Below are 27,643 nucleotides of genomic sequence, written 5' to 3'. Positions count from 1 at the left end.
TGCATAAACAAATAAAATCTTAAAAAAGAAAATTATCCCTTGCCCTCCCTCCTCCCCTGGGCCTCTCAAAAAAAAAAAACAGTGGCAGCCCTGTGTAGTGGTCGGGAACTTCTCTGGGCTCACTTCTCTGTGCCCCAGTGTCCTCACCAGTAAGTGGGGGCATCTTGCTGGAGGAGGCATGGAACTGCCACCTCCCCAGAACCTTCATGGGGGGCAGGACCCTGCCAACACCTTGATTTTGGACTTCTGGCCTCCACAACTGTGAGAGGCTAGGCTGTCATTTTAAGGCACCAAGTTTGTGGTCATCTGCTATGACAGCCCCAGGAAATTAATATACTCCCTTTCCAAACCGTTGTAGAGATGCAGTCCTTGCCTCCCAGCCCAGCAGGGTTTGAGGTGACACTTTTGTACTTAGGTGCCCCTGCCTCCCGGGCCAAAGCTGCTAGACCGAGGATGGACAGGTGGCCCAGGCTGGGCTGGTCAGTGTCACCAGCATTGGGAACCGTGCGGTGAGGCCCCAGGGTGCTGGTGAGTGAGGGACGGTCATACAGGCTCAGAGCGGGGCCACGTGGGGTCGTGCGGGGGAAAGGGAGCCGAGCAGAGAAGAGCAGGATGGACACACAGCAGAGGAAGCCAAGGGTCCTGACCGCTCTCTGGCTCCCACAGAGCAAGTCCTGCTCTTTGCTTCCAGAAGATTCCCTTGTATTTCTCCAATAGCCATTCTCCCTCTGCCCTACTTTTCCTTGACCTGGCTTTGCCTTGAGAAGCCTGCTTTTCCTTGCAGCCAAATCCACCCTGAAGGAACAGCTGAGCTCCAGTGTCACCTCTGTGAAGGCTTCCCTGACTCCACCACATGGGGACAGAGGCCTAGACTCCTGCACCCTCAGCTCTGTGTCCCCACCGACACTCACTGTCATGGTTAGTGATGTCTCCCTGCCATTCTCCCTGCAGGCTGGGCTCCTCTGGTCAGGGAATGATCTTATTGTGTGTGTCCCAATTTCCCAATTAATTACCCAACAGGGTACAGTGGTTGGTACCGCAATGGATGGACAGACAAACAAAGGAATGAATGCTACTCAGCTCTGTCCCCAAACTTGGGCTGAGGGTGGGGAGTGAGCAGGGCCTGGGGGGCATGTGATGGGGTACACATGGGAGTGGGGGTGGGAGCAAGTTGAGGGACGCTCTGAGCCCAGAGGGTGGTCGGGGCAGGGTGGGCGGTCAGTGCTGGGGGTCACAAGGGAAAGGAGAAACTGTGGGGGCGATGGCATGGGTGACAATGGCCACTGGAGGGGCCAGAAGGCAGTGGGGAGCAGGGAGGACTTCTGACGGCGGGGGGGTGGCAGGGGGCAGAAGGATCTGGGAGGAGGGAGAGGCAGCACTGGAGGCAAGTGGCAGAGAGGGCCTGACTTGAGCAGAAGTCCTAAGGTGGGAGCTCTGACGGGGGCGGGGGTGGGGTGTCAGGGAGGCCCATCCTGGGGCCTCCAGCAACCCATCCACTTAGCTGGCGTCCAGCCAGGCTCTGTGCCCAGTGCCAGCTATGGAGCGGTGACAAAAAGCAGAATTCAAACACCAGACTGGAGCTCTTAAGAGAACAAGACTGTATCTGCTGTTACAAGGACCAGGACATAGCACACAACCAAAGCCTTTGTGGAGCACTTTACAGTTTATAAAGTGCTTTCCCACATTATTAATGAATACGTCACAGTGGCGCAGTGGAAAAGTGGTGCCTGTTGCTGCAGAGAGCCCGAGGTAAGGTCTTGCGTCCACCATTTGGTGGCTGTGGAGGCTTCAGCGTACGATAGCCCACTGGAGCTTCCCTTTCCTAGTCTGTAGACTGCCACCAACGGCTAGCATTTATTGAACACCTAATGTATGCCGGCTACTGTTGTAAGTGCGTTTTTGTGCACCAGCTAACTTTATCTTTATCTTTTTTTTTTTTTTTTTTTGCACCAGCTATCTTGATCATCAAAACAACCTATAAAATCTAGGGACTATTGTTACCTCCATTTTGCAGGTGTCAACCCTGAGGCCCCAAGAGGCTAAGTAACTTGCCTGAGTCACACAGCTGCTCAGCCAAAGAGATTTGAGCCCATTTATTCCGCTTCCAGAATCGGTGTCCTCAGCTGCAGTGCTACACAGCCCTACCTCCAAGGCTTTGGGGGATCGGTCAGATTAATGCACTCAGAACTAGTTAGAGGTTAGACCTAACTACTGGCCATGGTTGTTCTTTCATCCCATGTGCGTGGTGGCATCAGACCCTTTGGTTGCTTGAGCAGACACCCTGACCCCTGGCATCACTGACCCAACGCCTAGGCCCGCAGTCACTCGCTCGGGGCATTCCTGGAACTCTGGGACATGAGCATAGAATGGGCATCAAATACGCACAAATAAGCTCTGCATGTGTAAGTAAACTGAGGCCCGGCTTCATGTGGATGTTTTCTTTTCTCCCCACCCACCCACACTCCTCCGCTCAAAGGCCACGCTTGTTTGCTTACATCCTTAATCCCAAACCCTCTGCACCTTCAAAGGGCCCCTTTGTGCCTGGGATGAAGCGGAGCATTCCTGCCTTGCCTACGTGGTTTTCCAAATGAACTTCCAAACACAGAAGAGCCCAGATTATTAACAATAGGCTTGCACCAGGATCCGGGCTGGTGGATTAAACGAACAGGAGGCAAGAGGAGGCATTTTCAGCAGGTTCCTCCAGAGGAACAGTTTGCACTTTCACTGGAAAGGATGCTCAGGAGGAAAGAGACCAAAGGGCATGGTGGGGAGGAAAGCAAACTACTGGCTCAGCAATGTGGCTTCTTCCCTTGACAAGATGGTCGTGAGGGAACAGGGATGGGACACATTGAAGGGGGCTGAGAGCTGGCCAGCATGACGGGGAAGGCGACTGTCACCCCACAGTGAAGGCGGCTTGAGTCCCAGCCCCTGGGCTAAATCCAAAAGGTTCATCACTGAAGCTGCAGAAACACTGGGAACAGAGGGTATCCGGCTGGAACATCCCTGCAAGGTCCACATGGGGAGAAGCTTTCAGAGAACATAGCTGGAGTGAAAAAATCAGCACAAGAATTAAAAAAAGAAGAAAGAAAGAAAGAAAGAAAGAAAGAAAGAAAGAAAGAAAGAAAGAAAGAAAGGAAGGAAGGAAGGAAGGAAGGAAGGAAGGAAGGAAGGAAGGAAGGAAGGAAGGAAGAAAATCTGGCCATGAAAGAAAATATTTTTTTTTGAAAGAAAATATTATTCAGAACTGACCAAAAAGTGAGATCCCCGGGTGGCTCAGCGGGTTTAACGTCTGCCTTCGGCCCAGGGCGTGATCCTAGAAACCCGGGATCGAGTCCTGCATGGGGCTCCCTGCATGGAGCCTGCTTCTCCCTCTGCCTGTGTCTCCGCCTCTTGCTCTCTCTGTGTGTCTCTCATGAATGAATAAATAAAATCTTAAAAAAAAAAAAAGAACTGACCAAAGAAAACTCAGGGTGAGGATATTACCCCTTCCCCAGTGGCTCCCATTCTTCCAATAGGAGGCAGGATTACCTAGTGGGCAGGAGCTTGGCTGTGGGGTCAAACCGCCTGGAAAGGAGTCCCCAGCTGTGCCACTGATGTGCTAGGTGACCTTGGGCAAATGCCTGACTTTTCTGTGTGTTTTCGTTTCTGTATTTGCAAATCGGGGCTGATGATCATAAATGTACTTACTCCAGAGAGTTACCTGTGAGGATTCAATGAGCGAGTCTGCCAAAAGCCCCGCCACAAGGAGCGGACAGACGAGAAGCACCTGCTGCGGGCTAGCTGTCACTACCACCCGGTCCCGGTAGACGGTGGCCCCTGGGCCCCACAGTACTCTCACACGTGCAACAGAATAAAAGTCTCAAAAAGGCAAAGCGGCACTAGAGCAGGTCAGACCAAAGCAGGATTCCGGGAAGCTAGAGACAAAGCCGCAGACGACGGCCTTACCTGCTCGCAACCCCGAGGGAGCACGGGCGGCGGGTCCCTATGCAGGCTGCGGGTGCAAGGGGGGCTGGGAGGGCTCCCCGGCATTTCTAAGTTCTCGCGGCGGCAGAAAGGCCGAGTCAGGCTGCAGATCGGGAGTGTGGCCCGGCCCGGGGCTCTGTCCCCGCAGCGGACACTGTCCTCCTTGCCCGGGACGGCAGCTCTGCCATCGGGCTGTGCTGTCGCTGTTAGCATCCCGGGCCCGGGGGCGGCAGAGGGGCAGGGCGCAGGCACGGTTCCCAGCCGGAGGCCAGCAGCTCCCTGGTCTCCCTGCGTGGCCGGTGACCTGGCTCGGGCCCGGGCGCCCCTGGAGCAAACCCCGGCTCCATCCTTCGCGGAGATCAAGCCCCCGGGCTCTTCCCCGCGGGGCGACCTTCAGGGGCGATGAGTGGCCGTTGCAGACAGACGCGCGCACCCCAGCTAAAGCCACGGTTCTGTGCAATCATTCCTCACGCCCCCCCCGAACCCCAATTCTTTTCATCGAGCCTGATGTAGCTTGAGAACGAAGCTGGAATTGAACAAAGACCAAGGGCCACGACCAGTAATTATGTCTGAAGTAACGAGCAACTAATTGGGACTCACTGTCATTAAAACCCTATACTGCGGGCGGTAATTACACTGCGGCTCACGGGGGGCTCCGCACCGGCTCCGCGGCCACCGCCCCGCTGCCCTCGGCTCCGGCGCAGGGGTCTGTAGTTAGAGGACAGATGAATGGCCTCTTCATAGTCCTCCACGAGATTTGAGTCATCCCAGGGATTTCTGCCGGGGGAGTCAGCGTGGCCGGGCAGCGGGTGGGACTGAAGCAGGGGTGAGAAGCCTAGGAGCACACGGAGGCTTGTAGCTGGGCTGTCATCCCTCTCAGGATGATGACATCATGCCTTTGGGAGATGGCTGCAGGGTCCTATCAAGTCAGTGGGAAAAGAGCCGAATTGGCCCTTTTATAAATAGATTTATTGAGCACCTCTAACGGATCAGGAGCTCCAAGAGCTGCATTTATACACATCAATTCATTCGCTCCCCTAACTGCCTTAGGAAGGAGGTGCCTCTAGGAACTGCTTCATAGGTGAGGGCACTTGGCTCAGAGAGGCGATGTCACCTGGCCGCGACACAGAGGGAAGCCAGGGTTGGAACCCAGAAGGAAGGGGAACACGGCGGTGTGAGGCAGGTGTAGAGTGAGTGGGGACAGCTGGCTGTGACCACTTTCTCGTCGAGCCACCCAAACATTCCATGCCTTAGTCTCTGCATCTGCAGAGCGGGGATAATCGTGCCTCTCTAGGGGGTTTGCGGTAAAGACCACACAACATGCTGCATATAATGCATTCAGCACAGTGCTTAGTGCAGGATAAGTGTTCAATAAACGTCAGCTGTATTATAGGTGCTGCTCAGAATCTCTCCAAAGCAGCACTGAGCGCTGGATGAAACGCATCCTCTGAGCGTGGCGGAGCTTTTGCACTAGTGGAGGCCACGGAGGTCCTAGTAGAGTGTCTGTCTGCCTCTGTCTCTTGGGAAGGGGGCAGACAAACCCAGAGGGCTGGCTCTGCTCTGAGGCCACTGCCCTGGTGTTCGGGGCAGCGGGAAGCTGGCCAAGCTCCCAGACAGCCTGTCTCGGGCCGGGAGCACAGAGCCGTTGCCTCACCAGCTTGTAATGAGCTGCGTCTCCATCCTGATTAGGGGAACAATCTTCACTCAGAAAGACTCAGGGGAAGGAAGTGACAGCGTCGTGGGGACAGGGCATAACCTTGCCTCCCAAGGAGGGCTTGGCTTCTGGAAAGCTGGTGACTTGAAGGTCACAGCCCAGGACGGTGCCCATCTCCAGGGAGGGGGCTGCGCAGACCCCACCGGAGCAAGCCTGGGTCAGAGCGGGAGACACACTGGGGCCAACACTGGGGCCAGCCCAAGCCTCTGTCTGCAAGCCTGGGAGGCAGCTGCTCGCAAGCTCTGGTGTGCCAGGAAGGCAAGCAAGGAAACCAACATTCTCTGGGCACCTTCTGGGCACCAGGCCCGATGCCAGCCTTATGACATCACCACTGCCATCAACATTGTCCTCGTAAATAGAACGTTAGGGCACCGTCTTTTCCAACACTGTGGATTGCAGCCCATTACTGGGTTATGAAAACAGTTTAGTGGGTGACAAATAGCATTTTAAAAATAACATGATAAAAAAGAAACGGGGGGAAAAAAAGCCCAGGAAATTTCAGAGTGCACTGCACAGAGTGAGGATTAGTATTTTCCTGCAGAAGCTGCATTTCTTTAGTGGGTGTGTGTTTGGGGACTGTGTTGTAATGGGGATGGAAATCATGCCCATTTCATAGAATTGTGGTAGGGGCTGAACGAGTTAATGCTCTAAGTGGTTGAAGCAGTGGAGTGGAGGCTGCACCGTCCGTGTCCCCCTGGAGACAGTCCAGTTTCCCCGTGCGCACCAACAGCATCCTGAGTCTCTCTCTTTCTCTCTCGAAGGTGCTCTCTGGCTGTGGGATACACTCAGCCCAAGCACGGGGCAGGTAAAAGTGTGGTGGAGTAGATACCCCAGGAGCAGCTCTCAGCCTCTGAGGACGGGGAGATGGTGGATGAACACCTCCCCCTGCACTGATTCTGAGCGTCCCCCTCCCAGTCTCTTAGAGGGTGTGCAGTGGGGCTGAGTCCCCGTGGCCCACAGGAGCACTCCCTTCCTTGTCTCCCTGCCCCTCACTCACTCTGCTTCCTGGGGTCCCCTCCCAAATCCATTTCTTACATCTATATCCTTGTCTGGTGAGTAATCTTATCTTGGATGAACCTAACTTAAGACAAGCAGATCTGGTACAAAGCAAGTGCTCAAAAAAAAAAAATTAGTTTGTATGAATCCTGCTCATCTTGTGATAGGATCTGTGTAAATATTTGATAGGCATCATCTCATCTTGAACCCTATAAGGTAGAAACTGTGATTGTCCCCATTTTCCAGATAAGGAAACTGAGGCTTAGAAAACTTAGGCTCCTTGATCAAGGTTACATAGAAACCTTCCAGAGGAATCCACAGAAAGAGGAGAGCTCCATTCCGAACTCATGAGTGTTACCAAAGCCCTCGTTCTCAACCTCTGCCCTCCATTTAATCTGCACAACCAGGCTGCCAGTTAATGCCATTGCTTCTCCCATTTGACAGATGTGCAGGTGTGAAGTCCAGGGAAGAGAAGCAGTTGGTTCCCACACTAGTCACTGCCAGGCCGGGGCCAGCGCTGGGCATTCTGACCCTTGGCCCTGTGCTTCCCATGACAGCAGGCTGCCTCCCAGCACCCTGGGAAGGGCAGGCTTGGGAGAAATCCCCTTCCTTATAAACAGGACCTGAGGTGGAAACTGGCCAGCTGTCCATTAAACCTGCAGTTCAGGAGAGAGGTAGGGTGCAGATGAAAAGAAAAATCTTAGCAGGTTTACTGGGATTTCCAGACAGATTTCCAGAGAAGCCTGTTCTAATGCTCATACCTCAATGTTTCAGCCTGATCCGTGGGGCTCATGGGCAGGTATCATGGCCTCCACTCACTGCTGGCTTCTACTTGCATCTTCTTATCCTTATCTCCAGCAGCCCCACCACTTCCACCAAAGTACCAGGAGTGTATGTGCCTTCGGTGTGGCTCCACCCGCGTAAAGCTCCCCATGATTATTTGCTAGACATCTGCTGTGTGCTGGGCATCATGCTAACCTCTCAGTGCCTCAACTGCCTCTTCTAGTAAATTGAAATAACCTTAGTAACCTCTTCATGAGAATGTTATGAGGTCTACCTGAGCAGATTGTGCAAACCACATCTGTAGCAGAGGACTCCTATCGAGTACATATAAGGACTTCCAAAATTCTGCACTAAAAGAACCAACAATTCATTAGAATGTGAGCAAATGACATCAAAGACGAAGCGGATTTTACCAAAGAGGAAGTATAGTGGAAAATAAGCACACAAAAAGGTATGCAGCATCACTAGCTATTGGGGAAATGCAAAATAAGACCATGGTGAGATGCTACTAGTAGAACCAGCTGAAATTTAAAAAAAAAAAAATAGTGATAACACCAAATGCTGGTGAAGATGTGAGGAAACTCAATCAGTCACACAGTGCTGGTGGAAATGTAAAATGGCACAGCCACTCTGGGAACCATTTGACTGTTTCTCAGAAACTAAACATACACTCACCAAAAAAACCCAAGAACTGTACTCCTGGGCATTTATCCTTGAGAAATGAAGACTTATGTTCAAGTAACACCTAGATATGAATGTTTATAGCAGCTTTATTTGTAATAGCCCCACACTGGAAACAACCCAGATGTCTTTCAGTGGTTGAACTGTGGTACATCCATATACCACAGAATATTACTCAGCGACAACCCAAGAATGAACCATTGATCTACACACAACAACTTGGCTAGATGATGCTGAGTGGGAAAAGTCCAATCTTACAAGGTCACATAGGGCGTCATTCCATTCAGATAACACTGTGGAAATGAGAAAAGTCTAGGATGGAGAATCTACTAACGGTTGCCAGGCGTTAAGGATGGTAGAGGGGAGACGGCTGAGTATTTCTATCAAGGGGTAGCACACGGGAGGTCTTTTTTTTTTTTAATTTTTATTTATTTACTTATGATAGTCACAGAGAGAGAGAGAGGCAGAGACACAGGCAGAGGGAGAAGCAGGCTCCATGCACTGGGAGTCCGACATGGGATTCGATCCCGGGTCTCCAGGATCGCGCCCTGGGCCAAAGGCAGGCGCCAAACCGCTGCGCCACCCAGGGATCCCCACGGGAGGTCTTTATCAAGATAAAATAGATCTGCATCTTGATGTGGTGGTGGTGACACGAGTCTACACAAGGGAGGAAACCACACATAACTACACGCACACGTCATCATCACACATCAGTTTCCTAGTTTTGATACTGAGCTACAAAGATAAGATGTAACCATCGCAGAAAACTGCTGAAGGGATGAGGGATGTCTCTGCATGATTTTGCCATGTCCTGCAAATCTATGATTTTTTTTAAATGTTTTTTAAAAAATAGATTTTGTTTATTTATCTGAGAGAAAGAGAGAGAGTGAGAAAGGGCACAAGCAGGGGCAGGGGAGTGGCAGAGGGAGAAACAGACTCCCTGCCAAGCAGAGAGCCTGACACGGGGCTCAATCTCAGGACCCCCAGATTGTGACTCGAGCCGAAGGCAGGTGCCCAACCAACTGAGCCACCCGAGTGCCCTGCAAATCTATGTTTTAAGTGAGTAGTAAAGAGTTTAGATCAGTGCCTAAGTGAGTACTTAATCAATATTAGCTTTCTCGGGCAGCCCCAGTGGCTCAGTGGTTTAGCGCCGCCTTCAGCCCAGGACGTGATCCTGGAGACCCGGGATCGAGTCCCATGTCAGGCTCCCTGCATGGAGCCTGCTTCTCCCTCTGCCTGTGTCTCTGCCTCTCTCTTTCTCTCTCTATGTCTATCATAAATAATAAATAAAAAAATATTTAGAAAACTTGTTCAAGTTCACATACCCAGAAAGACCTGGAAATTAAAGCTGAAATCCACAGACTTCCCATATACATATGGGTCCAAAGGCCAGTAAGATAAAAATCTTTGCTCTAGTCAAGCTTATAATACAGGACTGACATAAGAGATATAATTCAAACCCAAGCAGAATGTCATACAGTCTGTGTGAGTTCTGTGGGAGGATAGGAGGTGGAGGAGAGAAAAAAAATCCAAGAAGAGATCTAGGAAGGCTACCTGAAGGAGGCGGCATATGGGATTGTTTTGAAAAATGAGTAGGAGCTCAGTAGGTGTGGAAGGGAGTGGTGGTGCAGGAACAGTCATGTCAAGCAGAAAGAACCCGATCGTTAAGGCGTGGGAGTGCTTGGAGAAGAGCAACAAGCCCAAGGTAGCTAAGGCAGCTGGCATGTGACCAGCGTCAGATGCAGATTAAGGAAATGCAGGGAGGAGTCGACGAAAATGACCTCTGAATGATAGGCGGGGGACTGGGCTTGTTTTCCCAGCTCTGGTTCACTGTAAGCTCCAAAGTCTGCAGTGGACATTGAAGAGGCATTTATTTTATTTTATTATTTTTAAAGATTTTATTTATCTATTCATGAGAGACACAGAGAGAGAGAGAGAGAGAGAGAGAGAGGCAGAGACACAGGCAGAGGGAGAAGCAGGCTCCATGCAGGGAGCCCAATGTGGGACTCGATCCCGGGTCTCCAGGATCACGCCCTGGGCCAAAGGCAGGAGCTCAACCGCTGAGCGATCCAGGCGTCCCAAGAAAGAAGCGTTTAATGTGCAGTTAAAACAATGTACACAACACGGGGCCAGGCTTCTGGTTGTGTTGAAACAGTCAGGCCGAGCTACACAAGGGGTTCTGGGCTCCCAGGAAGCAAGGGGGTCCTTCAGATCTATTTAAGGACCTCAGGATAAAGTTTTCCCAGGTCCCTCCGAGGCCCGGCCCCAGTAGATCCTGATGACAACCTCTGCATCTTGTGTGTCCTGGGGCCCCACGACAGTTACCCTGGGCTTGGGAATTTCATTTCTTAACCGTAAGTTAGGAACCCTATCCCACTTGGACTCATTTATCTTTCTTCTCTGGCAGTAACTTCTGTGCGGTCAGGATCCGAGACTATCTGTGTCGTCGTTGAGCCCCGCTTGGAGTTGACTGCCTAGCGGTGTCCAGATTCGATTCCATTCAATTGATCCAGCGTTGATTTATCAGGCACCTGCTAAACGCAGAGACTGCGCTAGGGATTGGAGTCAAAGAACAAAACGCAGTCCCTTGGCGGAGAAGAGACAACTGTGGTGCACCACGCACTGGGCCGTGTCAGTGCCAGTGGTCTAGTGGCAAAGGGACAGGAAACTATCCAAACTGTGACCAGGGAAGACAGTCACATCTGCACAACTTATCTTTTAAAATGTGGAGGTGAAGCCTCATTTTCCACGAGAATGGGCACTTCTGGTTGCGTGTCACGGAATTCCTAATGTGGCTAAACTGAGACCATAGACCATGTTTCCAGCTCAGGAAATGTACTGCAAGGGTGACGATGAGACCTGTAATTTTTTTTTTTTTTGCTCAGGTTGTGAGTGAAATTTGGAAGTAACATGACCTCCATATTAGAAACGTGTGAAGGAACAATGCATTTTAGATCATTAGCCAAAATAGCGATACTTCCTGCAATCCGGCTTCCAGAGCTCTAAGGTGAGTCATTTGAAGAAACTGGAGTTCAAAGACTCTAGGTGGGAAACTGATGAAGTTGTCGTCACTATGTCCACATTCAAGTGGAGAGAAAAGAAGCTCAGCTAAGAGAACCGTGACAAGGCTGCCTGACAATGTCGGGGGAAGCACGAGCTCTTTCGGAAAGGCCTACCTTGAAGACAAGTTGACTCAGCCTTTGCAGGAGCTAAGGTGACTTTGATGGGTAATGGAATGAATCATAACATGTACGAATAAGAATAATTTTTAAATAAAAATGTACTGAGTTAAAAAATAACTCAATGGAGTGGAGCTGGTACCTGGTTGTCTGTGGGTGTTTGCAGGCAGGATTGTTGTCCGAATGTCCACTTTGCTCTGCCTTTACTGGACTATTCCTGGGGCCCGGCTCAGCTGATGCTTTTGGAAAATAATTTTGAGCTGTATGGATAGCTTTTCCCGATGCACACTCAAGCTACAGAAGGAAGAATTAAATTAAAAAGGAGCAGCTGACAGGGACCTCAAAGATCCCCCAGGACAACTGCTTTCGACCTTGGTTTTCTGGAGCCTCAGGGTTCCAGGTGGGCTGGGAGCTCTGGGCAAGGGGATGCTGAGGGCCTGGGCTCAGGGTCTCCTGCCTCAACCCAAACAGCTCAGTGTAACCTTTTTTGCACATTGACGTTCCAAATAGGTTGAAAGAAAGGTTCCGTGGTTTAAGGTTCAAACCCCACTAAGTTAGTCCTGCACAACCACCACCACCATCATTACCATCACCACCATGTCTGCCAATAGCGGATTTGGGGCATGCCATGTGTGCCAGATGCCATTAAAAGTGCTTCGCATGCCTTATCTATAACCCTCACAGCAACTCTAAAAGGTAGGTACCACTATTACCGCATTCTACATAGAAGACTTAGCCTGGAGGGTATGGGATTTGGCCAAAGGACACAAATCATAAGCAATGGAGCCCAGCTCTGAACCCATGCAACTTGCTCCTGCACCCCCACGGTTTTCCTCTACCCGGTATGAGGAACGTGGGGTCCAGACAGAGGCAGGGACTTGTCCCAAACCCCACAGTGTGCTCAGCGGGGGCAGAGCCATTCCCACTCAGAGCTTCTTCCCCCTGACATGCTCCTTCTCTGTCTCCCTTTTCATCCTCAGGGCGCCTTCTAGAACTAACTCACAAGTGGCTTTAAATAGACCATCTCCTGGTTGCCATGCATCTGTGCTCCCATTCTGGGAGCGGCTGACGGAGAGGAGCTGCGATGGCTGGTCTGCTTCAGGGAACAGGGCTGGGGCTTTCTCCCTCTTGGCCTGTGGCTTCATTTCTCACCCTCTGCTCTAAATGAAGTAGGCTTCGGGCATGGCCTTCCAGGCACTTCACAAGCTGCTTTGTCCATCCTCACCTCTGCTTGCTCTTCTACACACACTGTAGCCATTGCAGTTAAGTCTATACCCTGCCCCTTTGCCGGTGCTATTCCCTCTGCTGAGAATACCCTCCCTGACTTGTTGGCCTGGTGTACTCCTTCTCAGATGTCCCCTCTCTAGTGTCCTGACCTCCCGCGAAGGCGGAAACAATCACAACCCCCCAATGCCCTCCCTGTAACAGCACACGCCACCTGGCATTCTAACCATGGACTGACTCCACGTCCTTGATTCAAAGACATGCAGGTGATCTCATTTTTACTTTACTAAAATCAGGAAGGCTCTGACAATCCATGCTTCTCATTAATTTGGGGGTGTTTATTGCCTCCTGAACACCATGGTTGAATCGATAATGTATTTTGGAATCAGTGCCATCTTAGGATCTGGGGAACACAGGGCTTCTCTTTCTCCCTCCAGACTGAGCTCACCTGGGTTGGGGTCATAACCCTTGTGTTTCTGGATCCCCCCCAGCAGGCAGCACAGGGAGGGACAGAGGAGGGAGCGTTGGTGGTGAGGTGTGGTGACTTTGTGTCTAGGTCACCATGGGATGCCTGCAGGGCTTTAAACTCCAGCCATTTGCCCATTGCCCATTGAGTTCACGCAACTCCCTTGTGGTACATGCCCTAGCGAGAAAGACAGGCAAGAACAGCAGACTTCATTTCCCCGTTGTGTTAGCTTGCTAGGGCTGCCATAACAAAGTACCACAGACTTGGTGGCTTGAACAACAGAAGCTTCTTTTCTCACAATTCTGGAGGCTGGAAATCTAAGACTGAGGTGTCAACAGAGTTAGTCTCTTCTGAGGCGTCTTTCCTTGGCTTGTAGATGGCCGTCTACTCCTTGCATCTTCACGTGGTCTTCCCTCTGTTCCTTCATCTGCGTCCTAATCTCCTCTTCGTGTAAGGACACTAGGCATATTAGACTAGACTCCACTCCAATGACCTCATTTTAACTTAATTACCTCTTCAAAGACCCTATCTCAGAACACAGTCATGTTCTAAGGTACTGGATGCTAGGACTTCAACATATGAATTTGAGGGATACAGTTTGGACCGTAACAGCCCCCCTAAGGTTGATCAAGCTCAGTAGGAAGCCTGTCAGCCGCAAGATCCAAACTATGCCTCACCCTGTGCTCTGCCTCCACTTTTCTCTCTCAGAAGTAGCCACCATAGACCAGTCCCTCACCCTTGGCTCCCCTAAATTTCCAAGAGGACTTTCCAACATACCTTCTTCTGATCTCTGTTATCATCTATTTAGTTCCTGGCTCTAATTACCTCCTCATCCAGGCTTTCAGATGGAAATCTCCAAAGGCAGCTGCCCACCATTTCTCCTCTTGAGCCTCCCCCCTATATATAAATTATGGAGATCTTAGGCTTGATAGGACTTCTCAAAAATTTAGCTTTCCATTGGCCTTCCCCTTGCCTGTAGTACATATCACTAGTCAATCCCAGCATATTTTCCTGCAGAATCTAATGTCAGGCAGCCACTGCCAAGTGCGTTAGCTTGTGAGTTGGGTCATATCTGCAGTTATAGGTCTAGATGTCCTTGAAGGGATCTTCTAATCAGAAATCCTGTGGATCCTTGGGTAGACCATCCATACACTAGATCTTGTAGGATAGTCCCAAATGTATATGATTTTTACTCTCCTCAGTAAAAGCACCTTATAGAGTATTGAATAAGTAACTGTAAGTGTCTGGGTTCTTTGGGGGGCAATATTTGGCCAACCCTTACACTCCAGGCCCAATAGGTACACCCTCAATGGATCCAGTTGACCAGGAATCTGACCTTTCTATTAGATGGCCCAAGCTAGGTAACAAAGGAATAGAATTGGTAGGACATTCATCTACTCACTTATTCCTTTCACAGACATTTACTGAGCATCTACGACCTGCTTGGCACTGCTCTAAGGGATGGGGATTCACAAAGATAGTTATGGTCTTCACTGTTGGCCAGGTGCTAGACCCGATGGCATCCTATCTATATTTGATCTTTTATGGCCTCAATTTTGATACATTTCCTTTCTATAGCAAACATTGCTCAGTGTCCACTAAAATTCATGTACTCTGTTCCATTGCACATATTTGTCCATGTGAAGGGGTTTCCCAGCAAGCAACATCAGGCTCCGGCCCCCTTGGCATCTAGGTGTAGCCACGTCCTTCACTGATGGAATATAAGATGTGACGAGAGTCACTTTTCGGCTGAGGTTTATATGAAGGGGGTGATCCTGTCCCGAGTTCATTTTCACCTTCCATTGGCTAGATGCAGATTACTTCAAGGCTCTAGAGAGGATGGTGAGGCCATAAGGTAAAAGGAGCCAGGATTCCTAAATCACTGGGTGGATGAAAGCCACCCACTGTGATCAGATATATCAGTCTTGGACTATGATCTGAACAAGAAATCAATTTCTATTGCATTTGAGCCTTTATATATTTTGGAATCTTTTTGTTATAGAAACTTATGTTACCCTAACCAACACAACTGTTAAGTGAAGTCAGTCTCACTGCTACACCAACTGAGACATATTTTTATAGCTCCATTGACTACCTTCAAAAGAGCTCTTGGATGCAGGCACCCAAGGAAACGTCCCTCAGCCAGGAATCAGCTTTTGACGCAGACTATGAGTGTTTTCTATGCAAGGGGCTTAAGCAGCTTGAGGAAAAACAAGCTTTCAAAATTTAAGAGTGAACTGTAAAGCTTCCCTGAGAAATTCCCAAGCACCATATTCCTTTGCCTGGGAAATCAGTCTGGAGCCTGGACAATTTTTTAAGCAGCCAGAAACCCGTTCCTGGGTCTCCGGACCCACTGGCTGTGGCTCACTGAGGGAGCAGGCAAAGGAAGGACCACCTGGCAGAGAGGAAGGAGCGAGTAATGGAAGCCCAGCCCCGCCACTGAATCAACAGCATGAGTCAGAGTGCTACAGAAATAAAGAAATCCCATTCATAAATTTTCTCTCACCCCAGCTTAAGAGCTTTCGAAGTCATAAAGTCTACATAAAGCCAGAAGACCTACAATTGTCCAATTAGAGGTTTTATCCAGGAAAAGACACATTTTAAAGTCACTATTTGGTCCCCATGTCAGGAGTGTAGTGGGCTGCTTTGGCGTGCGGTGCCTCTGGGTTTTATAGAACTTTCCACTTCAGTGAGACAACACAGAGGACTTCTCAGAGAGACTCTCACCCCCGAGGTGTCATCCACCAGGGGCCTAGAGACACCCACAGCCACCATTCTTGGGAGAACTGGGGAAAAGCTGGACCCGACTTGAAGCAGCTCACCTGGGAGCAGAGGAACAAGTGAGGGCCGACTGTTAGCTATTCTGGCGTGCCAGGTCCTCTCCTGAATACACGGCACACATTACTGCATCTAATCTTTATTACTACCCTGCAAGGAAGGGTCTGTTTTCCCCTCCACCTTTCAGGTAAAGAAAGTGAGGCTCGGAAAGGTCAACCAACACGCTGAAGGTCATGTGGCTCAGTGAGTAACAAGGCCAAGATCTGAACTACTGCTTCTAAAGCACTTCAACCCCGACGTCCTGTTGCCACTCCCGATCCCAGGACCCTTACTCTCTCTGTCCCCATGCAAGCTGCACAGGAAGGACATTCAGACAGAGGCCAGGGTACAGCATGTCATTACCAGTGAGAGCTCCACTGAAAAGTGTGACCAATGAGAGGAGCCAGGACTGGAGAGGGAGAGCTCCCAATATTTGTCGGGCACTGTCCTGGCATTTTACTTAGATTAAATGCTAAACCCTCGTCACGGTCCTACAAAAGAAATATTATTACACCCATGTCAAACTGATGCTCAGAAAAGTGAAGTGCTTTCCTGGAGCCACATGGCTAGGGCATGGTACAGGGTCTACCTGAATAGAGACCTTGCTCAGGGCCGTTATGCTGCACACTGAGTTTACCCACCTCTGCATCAAATGGCTTTTATTCTTGGGAGGGATTTCTCTCTTAGCAAATTCCAACTCTACCTGTGCACATTTCATTGAGAAGACCCCTGAAGGTCCAAGATATTGAGGCACATTCATTTTTACCTTTAGGCCACTTCCCGGCTGAGTAATCTTGAAAGTGTTCCTAAACCTTTCGTGGGATTCACCAGATAGACCAAAGGTTGGTAGCTTTTTCCTTTAAAGAGCCAAAGAGTCAATATTTTAGGTTTTAGGGTCCAGCCAACCTCTGCGTGGCCACTGCTTAGCTCTGCCACTGAATTGTGAGCCACAAACCCTACAGAAATAGATGCATAGTTGGCTGGGCCAACTCTGGCCATGATCTACATGGCCAAAGGATCCCACAAATAAGCGCTAAATTCCCACTGTGTAAGTGCTCCAGAGAAGAGGGAGCACTGAGCTCTGAGAGCTTCTTCTCCGGGAGCCCGTCTCAGGGTGGGATGAGGTTGGATGAGGGCACTCTGTGAGTGCACCCAGGGCTAAGACAGGGGTCCAGGGGTCCTGCTCTTCCCTTGGGACTCCCCCTGGCGCCCGTGGCCTCCCTGGCCATCGGGGAGTCTCCTCTGGAAGCTGAGGCCCGGCCTGCAAGTCCCTGCCGGGGGCAGGGGGGTGGCAGGCTCCCCGGAGAGCAGCTAGGGATCTCTGCAAAGGCTGGCATAGCCTGGGCCCAGGGGCAAACTGCCGCCTCATTTCCCTCCGGCGGGCCCGGCCCTCCCGGAACCTTCTGGATTGCTGTCACAGCAGCTGCAGCAGGCTCGCCCTGGTGCTAATTTAAGAAAAGCCGGGCCTGGAAAGCCGGGCGCAGGGCGCAGGGCGCAGGGCGCAGGAGCGGAGGATGGAGGAGGAGGCCGGGCTGGCCGCCCAGGCTCAAGGCCCTTCGCCCCTCCCGCAGCCGCAGCCGCAGCCGCAGCCGCAGGAGCAAGTGCTGGCGAGGACTCCGAGAGGCGGTGGTCGGTGGGGGCCGCCGCCGGAGTCAATGGCGAGAATCCGAGTCGTTTGTCTTATTGTAAAAAAGATGTGTGTTTGGACGCAGAGACGCTCTGGATCCCTTCTTTCCCCTCCAGGCATGAGAAGCTGCAGAGAACAAAGCGCTGCTGGCCCCGAGGCTATTTCGGGCGCCTGTCGCTGGTCGCCCGCTCCGAGGCCCTGGCACACGCCGCCGTCTCGGAGGACGGTTTTCGACCAGCTGCAACGGGGCCTGAACGAGCAGCTTGCCGCCCCCCGCCCCCCGGGCCGCGCCCCAGGTGCCCGCCGCCGGCCTCCTGCCCGCGCCCAGCCTGCAGGCGCCGAGCTGCGCCGCCCAGCCCGTGCCAGGGAGCTGGTGACCCAAGGAAATAGCTCTGATAAGGCCGTAAAAATAGCCCGCGGCGCTGGAAAACCTTCTGTGGAGAGGTCTGTTGACAAGAGGGGAAACGGAGCTGCGAAAAAGATAGGCGGGAAGGACGCGGGCGGGACGCGGAGCCCACGGCGCCGGCCGGGCACCCGGGAGCGGCAGGGACCGAGCCCCACGACCGCACGGCCGCTGGCGGCCCGACTGCGCTGGCCCTCGGTGGCCCCCGGCCTGTGCCGTGTCACCCGGCCTCCGGGCCATTCTGCTCACGGAGGACGGCCGGCGGAGGCCGCGGGTCCCAAGTGCAGCCCCACGGGGACGCAGGTAGAGAACGGGGGCCGGGCTAAACCCCACTGACCCACGCGGGGACCGTGGGCCTCAGTCCCCTGCTGTGATAAACACAGTGTTCGACCCGGGTCACGGGGCCGTGCCGCCCTTACCTGCGTTCTAAGTGCCAGGGCTGCAGCCCTGGGATCATTTAGACTCTCACAAACGTGGACTGGGGACATCCTGTGTGCCGGGCACGGTGCTGCGAGCCGGGGACACTTCGATGCGGAAGATAAAGCCCCACTGTGAGGTATTTCAGTTCCTTAGGGGACACAGCAGAGAACAGAGAGCCCTCCTTTGGAATATAGAACCAGCACTGCTTGCCCTGAAACAGCTGAAATGAAGAGCCCCAGAACACCGTTTTGGGGCCACAGAGACATTCCTTCCAACTCTACATATGCATTATGTCCTGGAGAAAGAATAACAGAAAGTCTCGGTTTGTCCTTTTAAAACAGCAGGTGAACAGATACATGTCATTGGGCACAAAAAGGGCCATAAGAGAGTTAAGTTTAAGAAAGCACTGTGAACACTGGGAGCAGCAGGGAAGGCCTCACGGAGGAGGTGACATGGGCCAACTCTTGAAGGACGTGCAGGAGCTGGCCAGGCAGAAAGGAGAGGAAAGCATTCCCATGAGAAGGAACAGACAGCATAGTGTTTCTGAGAACAGTGTCTGTAGCTGGAGATGGCTGGTGTGCACGATACAAGGACTGGCGATACTCAAAACATTCTCAAATTGCCATGGCAAGGGACCAACCAGGCAACAGGTGCTGGCCACAGTGCTGGAGAACACGGTCCTAGAGCCCGTCCGTGTGCGCGGACCAGCCCCACTGGCTGCTGGACTGCTGAGAGGTCTAGGGCGCTGTGGCAGGGGCTGGGTGGTTGGAGGCTATTGAGCAGGAAGGCAGGTAGAGGGCTCAGGACAGAAGATGCCACCAACTGGTTGGGATGTGTTATACCGATGTGTGCCAGCCAAGTGTCTGCCCCCAAATGGAGGAAGAAGTAGAGGGAGAGGAACCCTAAGGATGGGTACAGGGTCTCCTGAACCCACTGGGAGATAATGGGGCAGAGATTTGGGACCCCCCACTATGACTTTTGCCAAAACAAAATATAAACCTTGACAGAGAACCTGTTTATAGGTGGATCTCCCATTCCAGATTTCACCTAGAGGAAGCATTTTGATGTTAAAAAGATGACTCGTGCAACATAGATTCTGTTCTTTGTTGAGCATATTGGACATCTGAATGGCCTCCCGCAGCCTTTGCCACCATGCCGTGGAAGGGTGTATCTCAAAAGGCTCTAAAGTCATTCTTTCTTCTTCATTCCCACGGCAACTGCCCCAGTTCAGGCCTCGTCAGCTCTTCTCTGGACCAGCACAATTATTTTCTCCTTGCGGTGAGCCTTCCTCTTCCCTGTCCTGCCTCCTTCAATCCATGCTCCAAGCGATGGCCAAAGTGATCTTCCAAAAATATGCATCTGATTGCACCGCTGCCCCCCAAGAGTTCCCCTGGCTTTCAGAAGAAAATACAACTTCCTTAGTCTGACATCCAAGGTTCTTCATGGCCAAGTGTCACTTTAAAGTGTATCCCATGTCAACCATCCCTGCCGGGTTGAGGCGGGATGGCCTCATCAAGGCAAGACTTGTGTCTGGGTCAGTTACAGCACGCGGACTCTGTCCATCCAAGAGGGGCTAGGGGTTGTTATGGGCTGGATTATGTCCCCCCAGAAACTCATTAACCTGAATCCTGTCCTTCTAAGAAGAGGAAATGAGGACACACAGGGAGACATCAGGGGGCATGATGTGAAGAGGCAGGGAGAGGTCAGCCATCTACGCGCCAAGGAGAGGGGACTCGGGGGAAACCAAGTGTGCCAGCACCTTCATCTTAGACTTCCAGCCTCCAGAATGGAGACAACACAAACTTTTATTGGCTAAGCCATTCTATTTCTGGTGTATTGTTATGGCAGCCCTTGAAAATTAATACAAGCGACAATAAAAGCCTAAAGGAAGAGTAGCGAGCTTGTCACCTTGTCAGACTGCCTTAGCCCGATTCCATTAAGAATTTTGGGTTTAGAATTCCTATGGTCTGATTCCACGCCCAGCCAGCAGCCTTCTGATTATATTTAGCTTCCCACACTGCTGTTCTATGCGGCGTGAATTCACTGATGAAGCCAAGCTCCAAAGGGAGCTTTCCAGACCCTGCAATGGTTACATTTCTCCCTGTGTGACAGACACAGAGATGCATGGCTCAAATCCTCCTGCAAAAAAGGACCTGATGGCCAGCGGCAGGGAGTGTGGTGTGATTTCGGGCGTGCTTTCCTCTGGGCAGCCCTGACCAGTCCCTGAGCAAGGCGAAACCGGGGCCCAGCTACTGTTGTCCAATGTGGGACCCCTGTGGTGGCAACCTCTGCTGGGGCACTTGCTTTGTCCCGGGCTGTCAGAGGCTTTGTCCCATCTGCAGCACAATCCAGGCTCCCCCTGCACAAGCATGCTTTCTGTCCTTTCCTTTTCAACGTGTCACACCCTGGGACACCATTTACACCTCCTATCCCATCTCAATCTGCAGAATCCAGCATGCAACACCCTGCAGATCAATGTCTGCAGTATCGACTGGTTTGTGGGAGGTGGTTGGTATGAGTCACTTCTGAGCCCTACGAGCTGAGGGTCAGGCCAAGGCTGCCGTAATCGTGACAAGAGATCTATTTTGGGAGGCCTTGTGGCCGGCAGCCAATAATGGGTATCTCCTGGGGACTCCACAACCTCAGATCCTATTTCTTTCTTTCAACTGCTGTGACTGGTAGAGCTCTTAGCTAGCTGATCTTCTGCGGCCCTTCCCCTCCTCTGAACGTTGAGGTCTCGCAGCAACCAGAGAAGCATCCGGAATATAGGGATAAGCCCACTCCCTGTGAGTCTTCCAGGGGCTGGTCTAGGGTTTGGTCCATCAGAGGGCTTGATAAAGAAATGATGGTGGCACCCAGTGGATGGCCATTCAGTCATCCCTGCTTGGCCATCTCTAAGGGCAACATGGGTGTTCTCTCTGAGGCTTCTGATAAGGCCACAGAGACTGTGATAGGGAGAAAGAACATACACCCTGAAAGCAGGCCGACTAGGAGTTCAGTCCCAGGCCCAGTCCATCCTAGCTCCATGCTCTTGGTCACAGGGCTTACTGGTCTTGCCTCATTGATTTTATTTTATTTTTTCTTTTTGAAATCTGTAAAATGGAAATAAGAACAATAATCCTCTGATGGGTCACCATCAGGATAAGTGAGAGAGCGTCTGTTTTATCACATGGGTTTTGGTCTTGCCTTGTCAGTATGACGAGTGTTAGTTACAGCCGGGCACACAGTAGCTGTGCAATCTGAGCCAGTTCTTTCCCTCTTTCTTTCTTTGAGATTTCCAGGCACTAGAGTGTGCAAATCTTTACAAGCTAAATATAAAAGTCCATCATATTCATGTATTTGCATAAATTAAGAAGCAGGAATTATGTATTGTAGCAACTTCTATATAAAATCCCAAAATAACTATCTCAATACACCAATACATTAACAATGGTTATTTCGAGATAGTGAAATTATGGGCAATTTGTCTTTTCTCCCCAAATTTTCTACAATTAGTATGCATTATTTTGAAATAAGGGGGGAAAAAAAAAGCAATAACCGCGAGTAAGAATAAAGCTGTCCCACAATCCCCTGTGGTGGGAAATCTGTTCGCTGGCCTTGGATTCTGCTGACAGTCTCTGTGACTCCAAGGACCTGGTGAGTCATCAAGAGTTTGAAGTAGCTTGGAAATAGAAGATTTTGCAGTGGAATGTGGCAAGGCTGCCCAGGCTTTGGGCAAGTGGGCCCAATACTTTCCCATATTACTCTGTGGAGCAAGAGCAGATAGGAGTGTGCTAACTTGGAGGTGTACAGAGGAGGGGAGCCCACTGGGGTCCCGATGTAGGCCCATGGGTGCTAGTCATCACTTGCTCTGAGAAGCCTTCCCGGGCACCCCTTACAAGAGCATGCACCCTGATGTGCTCAGGCCTCTGTGTTACAACGGTCTCCTAGTGGCCTGTCCCTGGTTCTAGGCTTGGAACAGCTGAAGAACAAGGGGCATGCTCTGCCCCCGGCTGTTTCCCCTCCGCCTCTCGTGGTGCCTGGTACAGAGTAAACCCTCAGTAAGCATTTGCAGAACGAATGACTGAATGACCCGTGAGCCTGTGCATGGCCCAGGACCAGCAGAGATGCACACCTAGAGACCCCGCCCTCGAGGCGCTCACACTGTAAGTGGAACTCAGTCTCCCCCACTCGACTGACACTATGGCCAATGCCCCACTCAATTGATACTATGGCTAATGTCTTAGGGGCATATGAGAAACTAGGAGAATTTGAGCAGAGCCCAGAAAAATGAGTAGACCCTCCCCTGTGAGGACAGAAGGCAAAGTAGGCAAAGGCACCGAGCCAGGGAGGAGGGTGCACACAGAGAGGAAGGATCAGGGGCAAGGTGGGGGCCAAGCACACAGTGCCTCGGATGGGAGGCCGGCTTTCCGGCTGCAGCAGGGAGCCCGACTGGCTTAGCAGGGGGAGGTTGATGGGGTCTGACTTGCTTCTCCCTGGACTGGCAGGACCAGGCATCGCTCACCTGCACTAGATGATGCCAGGCTCGGCCAGCATTCTTTCACCTGCCCATTACGAAGGCTCGGAAACAGGACCAGTTTGGAATCCAGTCTTGAACAAACAATCCCTCTAATTTAAACCAGCATCTGTGAGAAGGGCGGGCCTTGGCACAGGCCCCGAGAAACGTGAACATGATTAACCTCTGCCAGTTGCAGCAAATTAGCTGCAGAAAGGACATCCTGGGAGCAGGATCTTAAGTGTGGCCAACACTTAAAGATGAAGCCCGCCTGCCTTGCCTGAGCTGGAGGAGCAGGGTTGCAGCTGCATTTTGGGCCCACCGTTCCCACTCAAAAAGCACATCCCTCCCCAGGGCCTTTGTGCGTGCTGCTCCTGCAGCCTGAAACCCCTCCTCCCAATGTTGAGCATGGTTGGCTTATCTGATCTTTCAGGTCTTGGTTCAAATATTGCTCCCTTAGTGATCCCTTTCCTGGTTCCCCACTTAAAGGAGGTTTACTATCCCCTCTTCATCAGCTGCTAGTATATGCTTCTATTTTCTGCTTTCATAATGCTTATTTTTATTTTCTTGTACATTTATTTACTTTTTTCCCCCTTATCGGATCCCAAGTAGACTTAAGTTCCATGATAGCAGGGATCTTGTCTTGCTCACAGCACCTAGCACAGTGCCTGACACTTAGTAGGTACTCAGTAAAAAAAATGATTTGAGAAGAAGGAAGAAAGGGGGGGGGGGGAAGGAGGGGAGAGAGAAAAGAAGGAAGAAGGAGGGGGCTTCTAACACAATAGTCCTAAAATACCCATCCCAGCTCCCAGCCACACTGCTCTGAGGAGATGGCCCATCAACCACGAGCCCACAGAACACCTCCAGCAGGGCCAGGGGTGTCACATCTCCAGGGGAAATATAGGTCTGGAACTTGGTGCTGAAGGACAGGAAGGGGAAGACGAAGGGGATTGACTTTTATTTAGCACCTACTGTGTGCCGGGCCTATTCTGCTGAACAAAACCTTTCATTTTACGTTTTACGGGTAAGGAGGCGGCAGCTTGCAACAAATAAACACAAAATAGCTACCATTTATTTTGCATAGGTAAGCCTGCTACCTGTATGGTCTCATGGATCATCCCCACAAGCTTGGGAGGTACACACGGACTCCTGCTGAGACCGTATGAGTTGGGGGTGGGGAGATGCAGGGATAGTCAGTCAACGTAGTCAGTTTTACACAACTAGTCAGTGGCAGAGCCAAGATCAGAACCCAGATCTTTCTAACTCTTGTCTAATATCTTCCTTTGGCAGAAAACACCCTTCATGCTCTCGTGCTGCCTGTCCTGGCCTGGCCTGGCCTGGCCATGGTTCTCAGCAGACTTTTCAGACAATCCCCAGTGCATCCACCGGCTGCTCCTGGAGCTGATAATTAGCCTGCCACCTCCAACTGCTGAAAGCTGCTTGGGCCACCTGACTCCGCGCACATGCCAAAAGCGCCTACGCATACAGACAGGTGAGGAGGGATGGGCCTTCTGGCCCGGCAAAGCAGCCAGCTCAGAAACCACCCAGGGAGGCCTCCCCCACAAGCTGGGGTGCAGGGAAGGGCCAAGGCATTGCTTTCTGCCCAGGATGGAAGGGCACAGTCCTTCGGCTCTGTTGCTCAGTGACAGATAAGTTTCTTAATCTCTCCAAGCCCCAACCTTCTGCTGCATAAGGCTAATGTGAAGATGGAATGAACTGACATATGTCAAGCACTGCCCAAGGCTGGCCCGGAGAGACAGCTCAGCAAAGATTGGTTTTCTCTATTAAGCATAGACCCACACCAGGTGAGTTCTAAATTCAGGACCTGCCAATAAATCCTCCTTCCCAGCTGTACGCTCAAACACGTAACAAACATGCACGGAACCCATGCTCTGTGCCTGGCATGTTCTGGGCACTGGAGAAAAGGCAAAGAGCAAAGTGGCAAAAAAAGTCCTTGACTTCAAAGCCCTTACCATGTAGTTCGGGGGCTGAAGAAGGAGAGGGGACAATCAACAAGATAAAGAAATAGATAATACGGTGTGTCAGATAATGTGCCGAGAAGGAAAAAGCACAGCTGAGAGGGTGGATAGGAAGCAGAGCGGAGGCAGCTGGAATTTCAGCGAGGGTACTCAGGGATGACCCCCTGAGAAGGTGACTCCTGGGAAGAGAAGTAGAGGCAGTGATGAAGGCGGTCTCAGACTTCAGTGTGGAGGGGGAGTGGGGGTACTTTCCAGAGAGTGGAGGCAGCAGGTGCACACCTGAAGGAAAGGGGATTGTCTCCTGAGCCCAAGCGCCAAGGCATTGTCCTCACTGGGTTTCAAAGACCAGGCGTTGCCCAAACAAACAAACAAACAAACAAAAAAAATCAAGGAGAAAATTAGATTTTGCAAAATGCGATTTGTGGCCGGCTCTTCAAAAGGAATAATGTTGTCCCCTGTTGCTTCGGTGGTTTGCTGTTTCTGGGAGGGAAACTGTTCTTGGCAAGCCTCGGCATGTTCGTGTAGGCTTCCCCAGGTGGTTACACTAATTAAGATCATGGCGAGACTTTTAACGGAATCACTGTCATTTATTAAGGCCTTAGCACGTGCCAGGCATGGTGCGGGAAGCTTTGGTGTGCGCCATTACCACCTCCCCTTTATAGATGAGGAAACTGAGGCACAGAGAGACGAGCCCTTTAACCAGACACACACTGATTGTTAGGCGTGAAGCATGGGGGTGGGTGCGTCAGGCCGAGGAACCACGGGGGCAAATGAGTACAGAGACTTACTCCCTCGCTTGCTCACTCACACCGTCGTCCACTCAGTGTTTGCTGAGCACCTCCTAGGGGTCCGGCCCTGCGTCCGTGCTGGGGTTGCGGCTGTAAGGAAGGCCCTGCCCTCAGAGAGCTCACAGGGGGGATCAGAAAAGGAAATAAGAACTCACATTAAGTGTGATCAGAGGTAGGATGAGGAGCAGGGTTTGTGCAGGAGTGAGACAGAGGGCAGGGTATGTGTACAAGGGGGGCAGGTGGATCAGTGCTAGGAGACCCCTCAAAGTCAGGCCCTTTAAGCTGAGCATGACTGCAAGAAGGTTCCATGAAGACTTTTTTTTTTTTTTTTTTTTCAGAGAGGATACCACGAAAAAGAGAATCCCAGGCTACAGGAGCAGCCTGTGCAAGATCTAAAGACAAGGAAGAGTGTTTGTTGGAGGGACCGACAAACAGCATGGCCAGAGCAGAGAGGGCCACAGGGAGAAGCCCAAGGATGAGCCCTGGGACAAGGGCAGGCACAGCTCACCAAGGGCCTTAGGATTATAGAGCAGTGGCAAGGCCATCCCTTGGGGGAGGGGGTGGCAGAAAGGCAGAGCTCCCCAGTTGTGTGGCCTTGGGCAAGCCAGTCAACCTTCCGAGAGGTGCTGATGAGGCAGGAGAGAAGGGAACGGAGGGCGGCACCTTATAGTAGTAAGTGTGCAAGCCGACGCCGGAGGACCGTGTGCCTTGACCCCCCAGCGTGGCTCTCGGGCAGCTGAGCCTTCTTCCCCCAGGATTCCCACGGGGGACCAACCTGATGCCTCCCCAGGGCTGGACCCGGTGGGGTCACCCATTGCCCTTTCTTCCTTGGGCTGCAAGAAGTCCACAGTCAAAAGCGAAAAGAGCCAGTTGTGCCTGGCCATGCTGTGGCCGGCAAAGGCGAAATGCTCGGGAGGAAAGAAAAAAGCAGTATCTGTGAAGCTGTCAACTGGGAAATTCTGGACTGATGGAGACAGAAATATTTACTTTGCAGGGATAAATATTTCAGAAACAACCTTCCGTCGTCCAGTCTCTGGTCTGACGTAGCTTTCCCTCCCCAGGAGGGCGTTCCCGCTGCCTGCAGGAATGACGGCAACAGAAGCCTGGGACCCTTTCCATAGAACAAATGGAGACACCTCTGGGATACTTGGCAAATTCCATCTCACGGGCGGTAGTGAAAAATGCATGGATTGGAGTTAGACCTACCTCGGTTTGCTCCTGGAACCTTCCTGGGCTACTCAGGTGCCCACAGACTCATAACTGTGCCTCCGTAGGCCTCAGTTTCCCTGCATCTGATATGTAGATGGAGCTTATACAAATGTCTTCAGGATGTGACTATAAGGATGGGGCGCCCAGAATAACGTCTGGAGTAAGTCCTCTTCCTCTGCTCTTCTTCCTCTCTGCCACATGAACTTCCTATGTGACCCTGGGCACTACCAAGGCTGGGCCATTTGCCACCAGCGGCCGGGGCTCCCGGTCTCTCCGGCACAGGGGTGGCTGTCACGATGAGAGGAAGAATCTTGTAACCGAGCCAGATGGTGTTCCCAGAACTCGAGTTTACAGATAAACTTGCCCCAGACCCCTGTGGATTCACAGAGGTCATTCATTACAGACCAGAGTCTGTGTTCCCGCCGGTAACACCTGCAAATGATAATGACCACCTTGGGGAGCCCTCGGAGGGGACGAGGGCACCGCCTCCGTGGACCAACGTCAGGGCTCACCAGCGTGAACTGGAGCAAGCCCAGCAGCCCAGGAGGGGAAACCAAGGCCCCGAGCCCCTTCCCTCCAGCTGCCATCACACATCAGGCCACAGCTGGCGTCGCCGGTGGATGGAGACCACCGGGAGGAAAACTGAAAACGTCTGGTGGCTACCTCGCTGCCGCCCCTGCAAAAAACACATCTCGGGGGCAGCTCGCAAAGGCAAGCACGTCTGCTCGCGACGCAGGCTGTCTGGGTGGAGCGTTCACGGCAGCGGGCGCCGGGCGGTCCTGCGCTGCAGGAACTACTGCGAAACTAGGAGGACTGTCAACCGATCACCGTAGTCACTCCCGCTGGAGCCCACGCCAGAGAGCCAGGAGACGGGGGCACCAGGAAACGGGCTTCTCGGG

At 51.8% G+C, this 27,643-nt stretch overlaps 1 protein-coding gene and 1 non-coding gene across 2 annotated transcripts in view; one reads left to right on the top strand and one right to left on the bottom strand.

The window, feature by feature from the left end:
* Positions 1–27,643, bottom strand: part of NAV2 (neuron navigator 2) — a 724,081-nt gene that overhangs the window by 493,364 nt on the left and 203,074 nt on the right. The window lies entirely within an intron of this gene.
* Positions 10,873–11,007, top strand: LOC119865049. The gene has a single exon (XR_005375917.1). It is a non-coding gene; the product is annotated as a small nucleolar RNA SNORA1 (small nucleolar RNA).

Source organism: Canis lupus, chromosome 21 (genome assembly GCF_011100685.1).
Source record: "Canis lupus familiaris isolate Mischka breed German Shepherd chromosome 21, alternate assembly UU_Cfam_GSD_1.0, whole genome shotgun sequence".
Lineage (NCBI taxonomy): Eukaryota > Metazoa > Chordata > Mammalia > Carnivora > Canidae > Canis > Canis lupus.
Note: the sequence above shows the minus strand (reverse complement) of the source record. Positions and strands in the feature narration are given on the sequence as shown.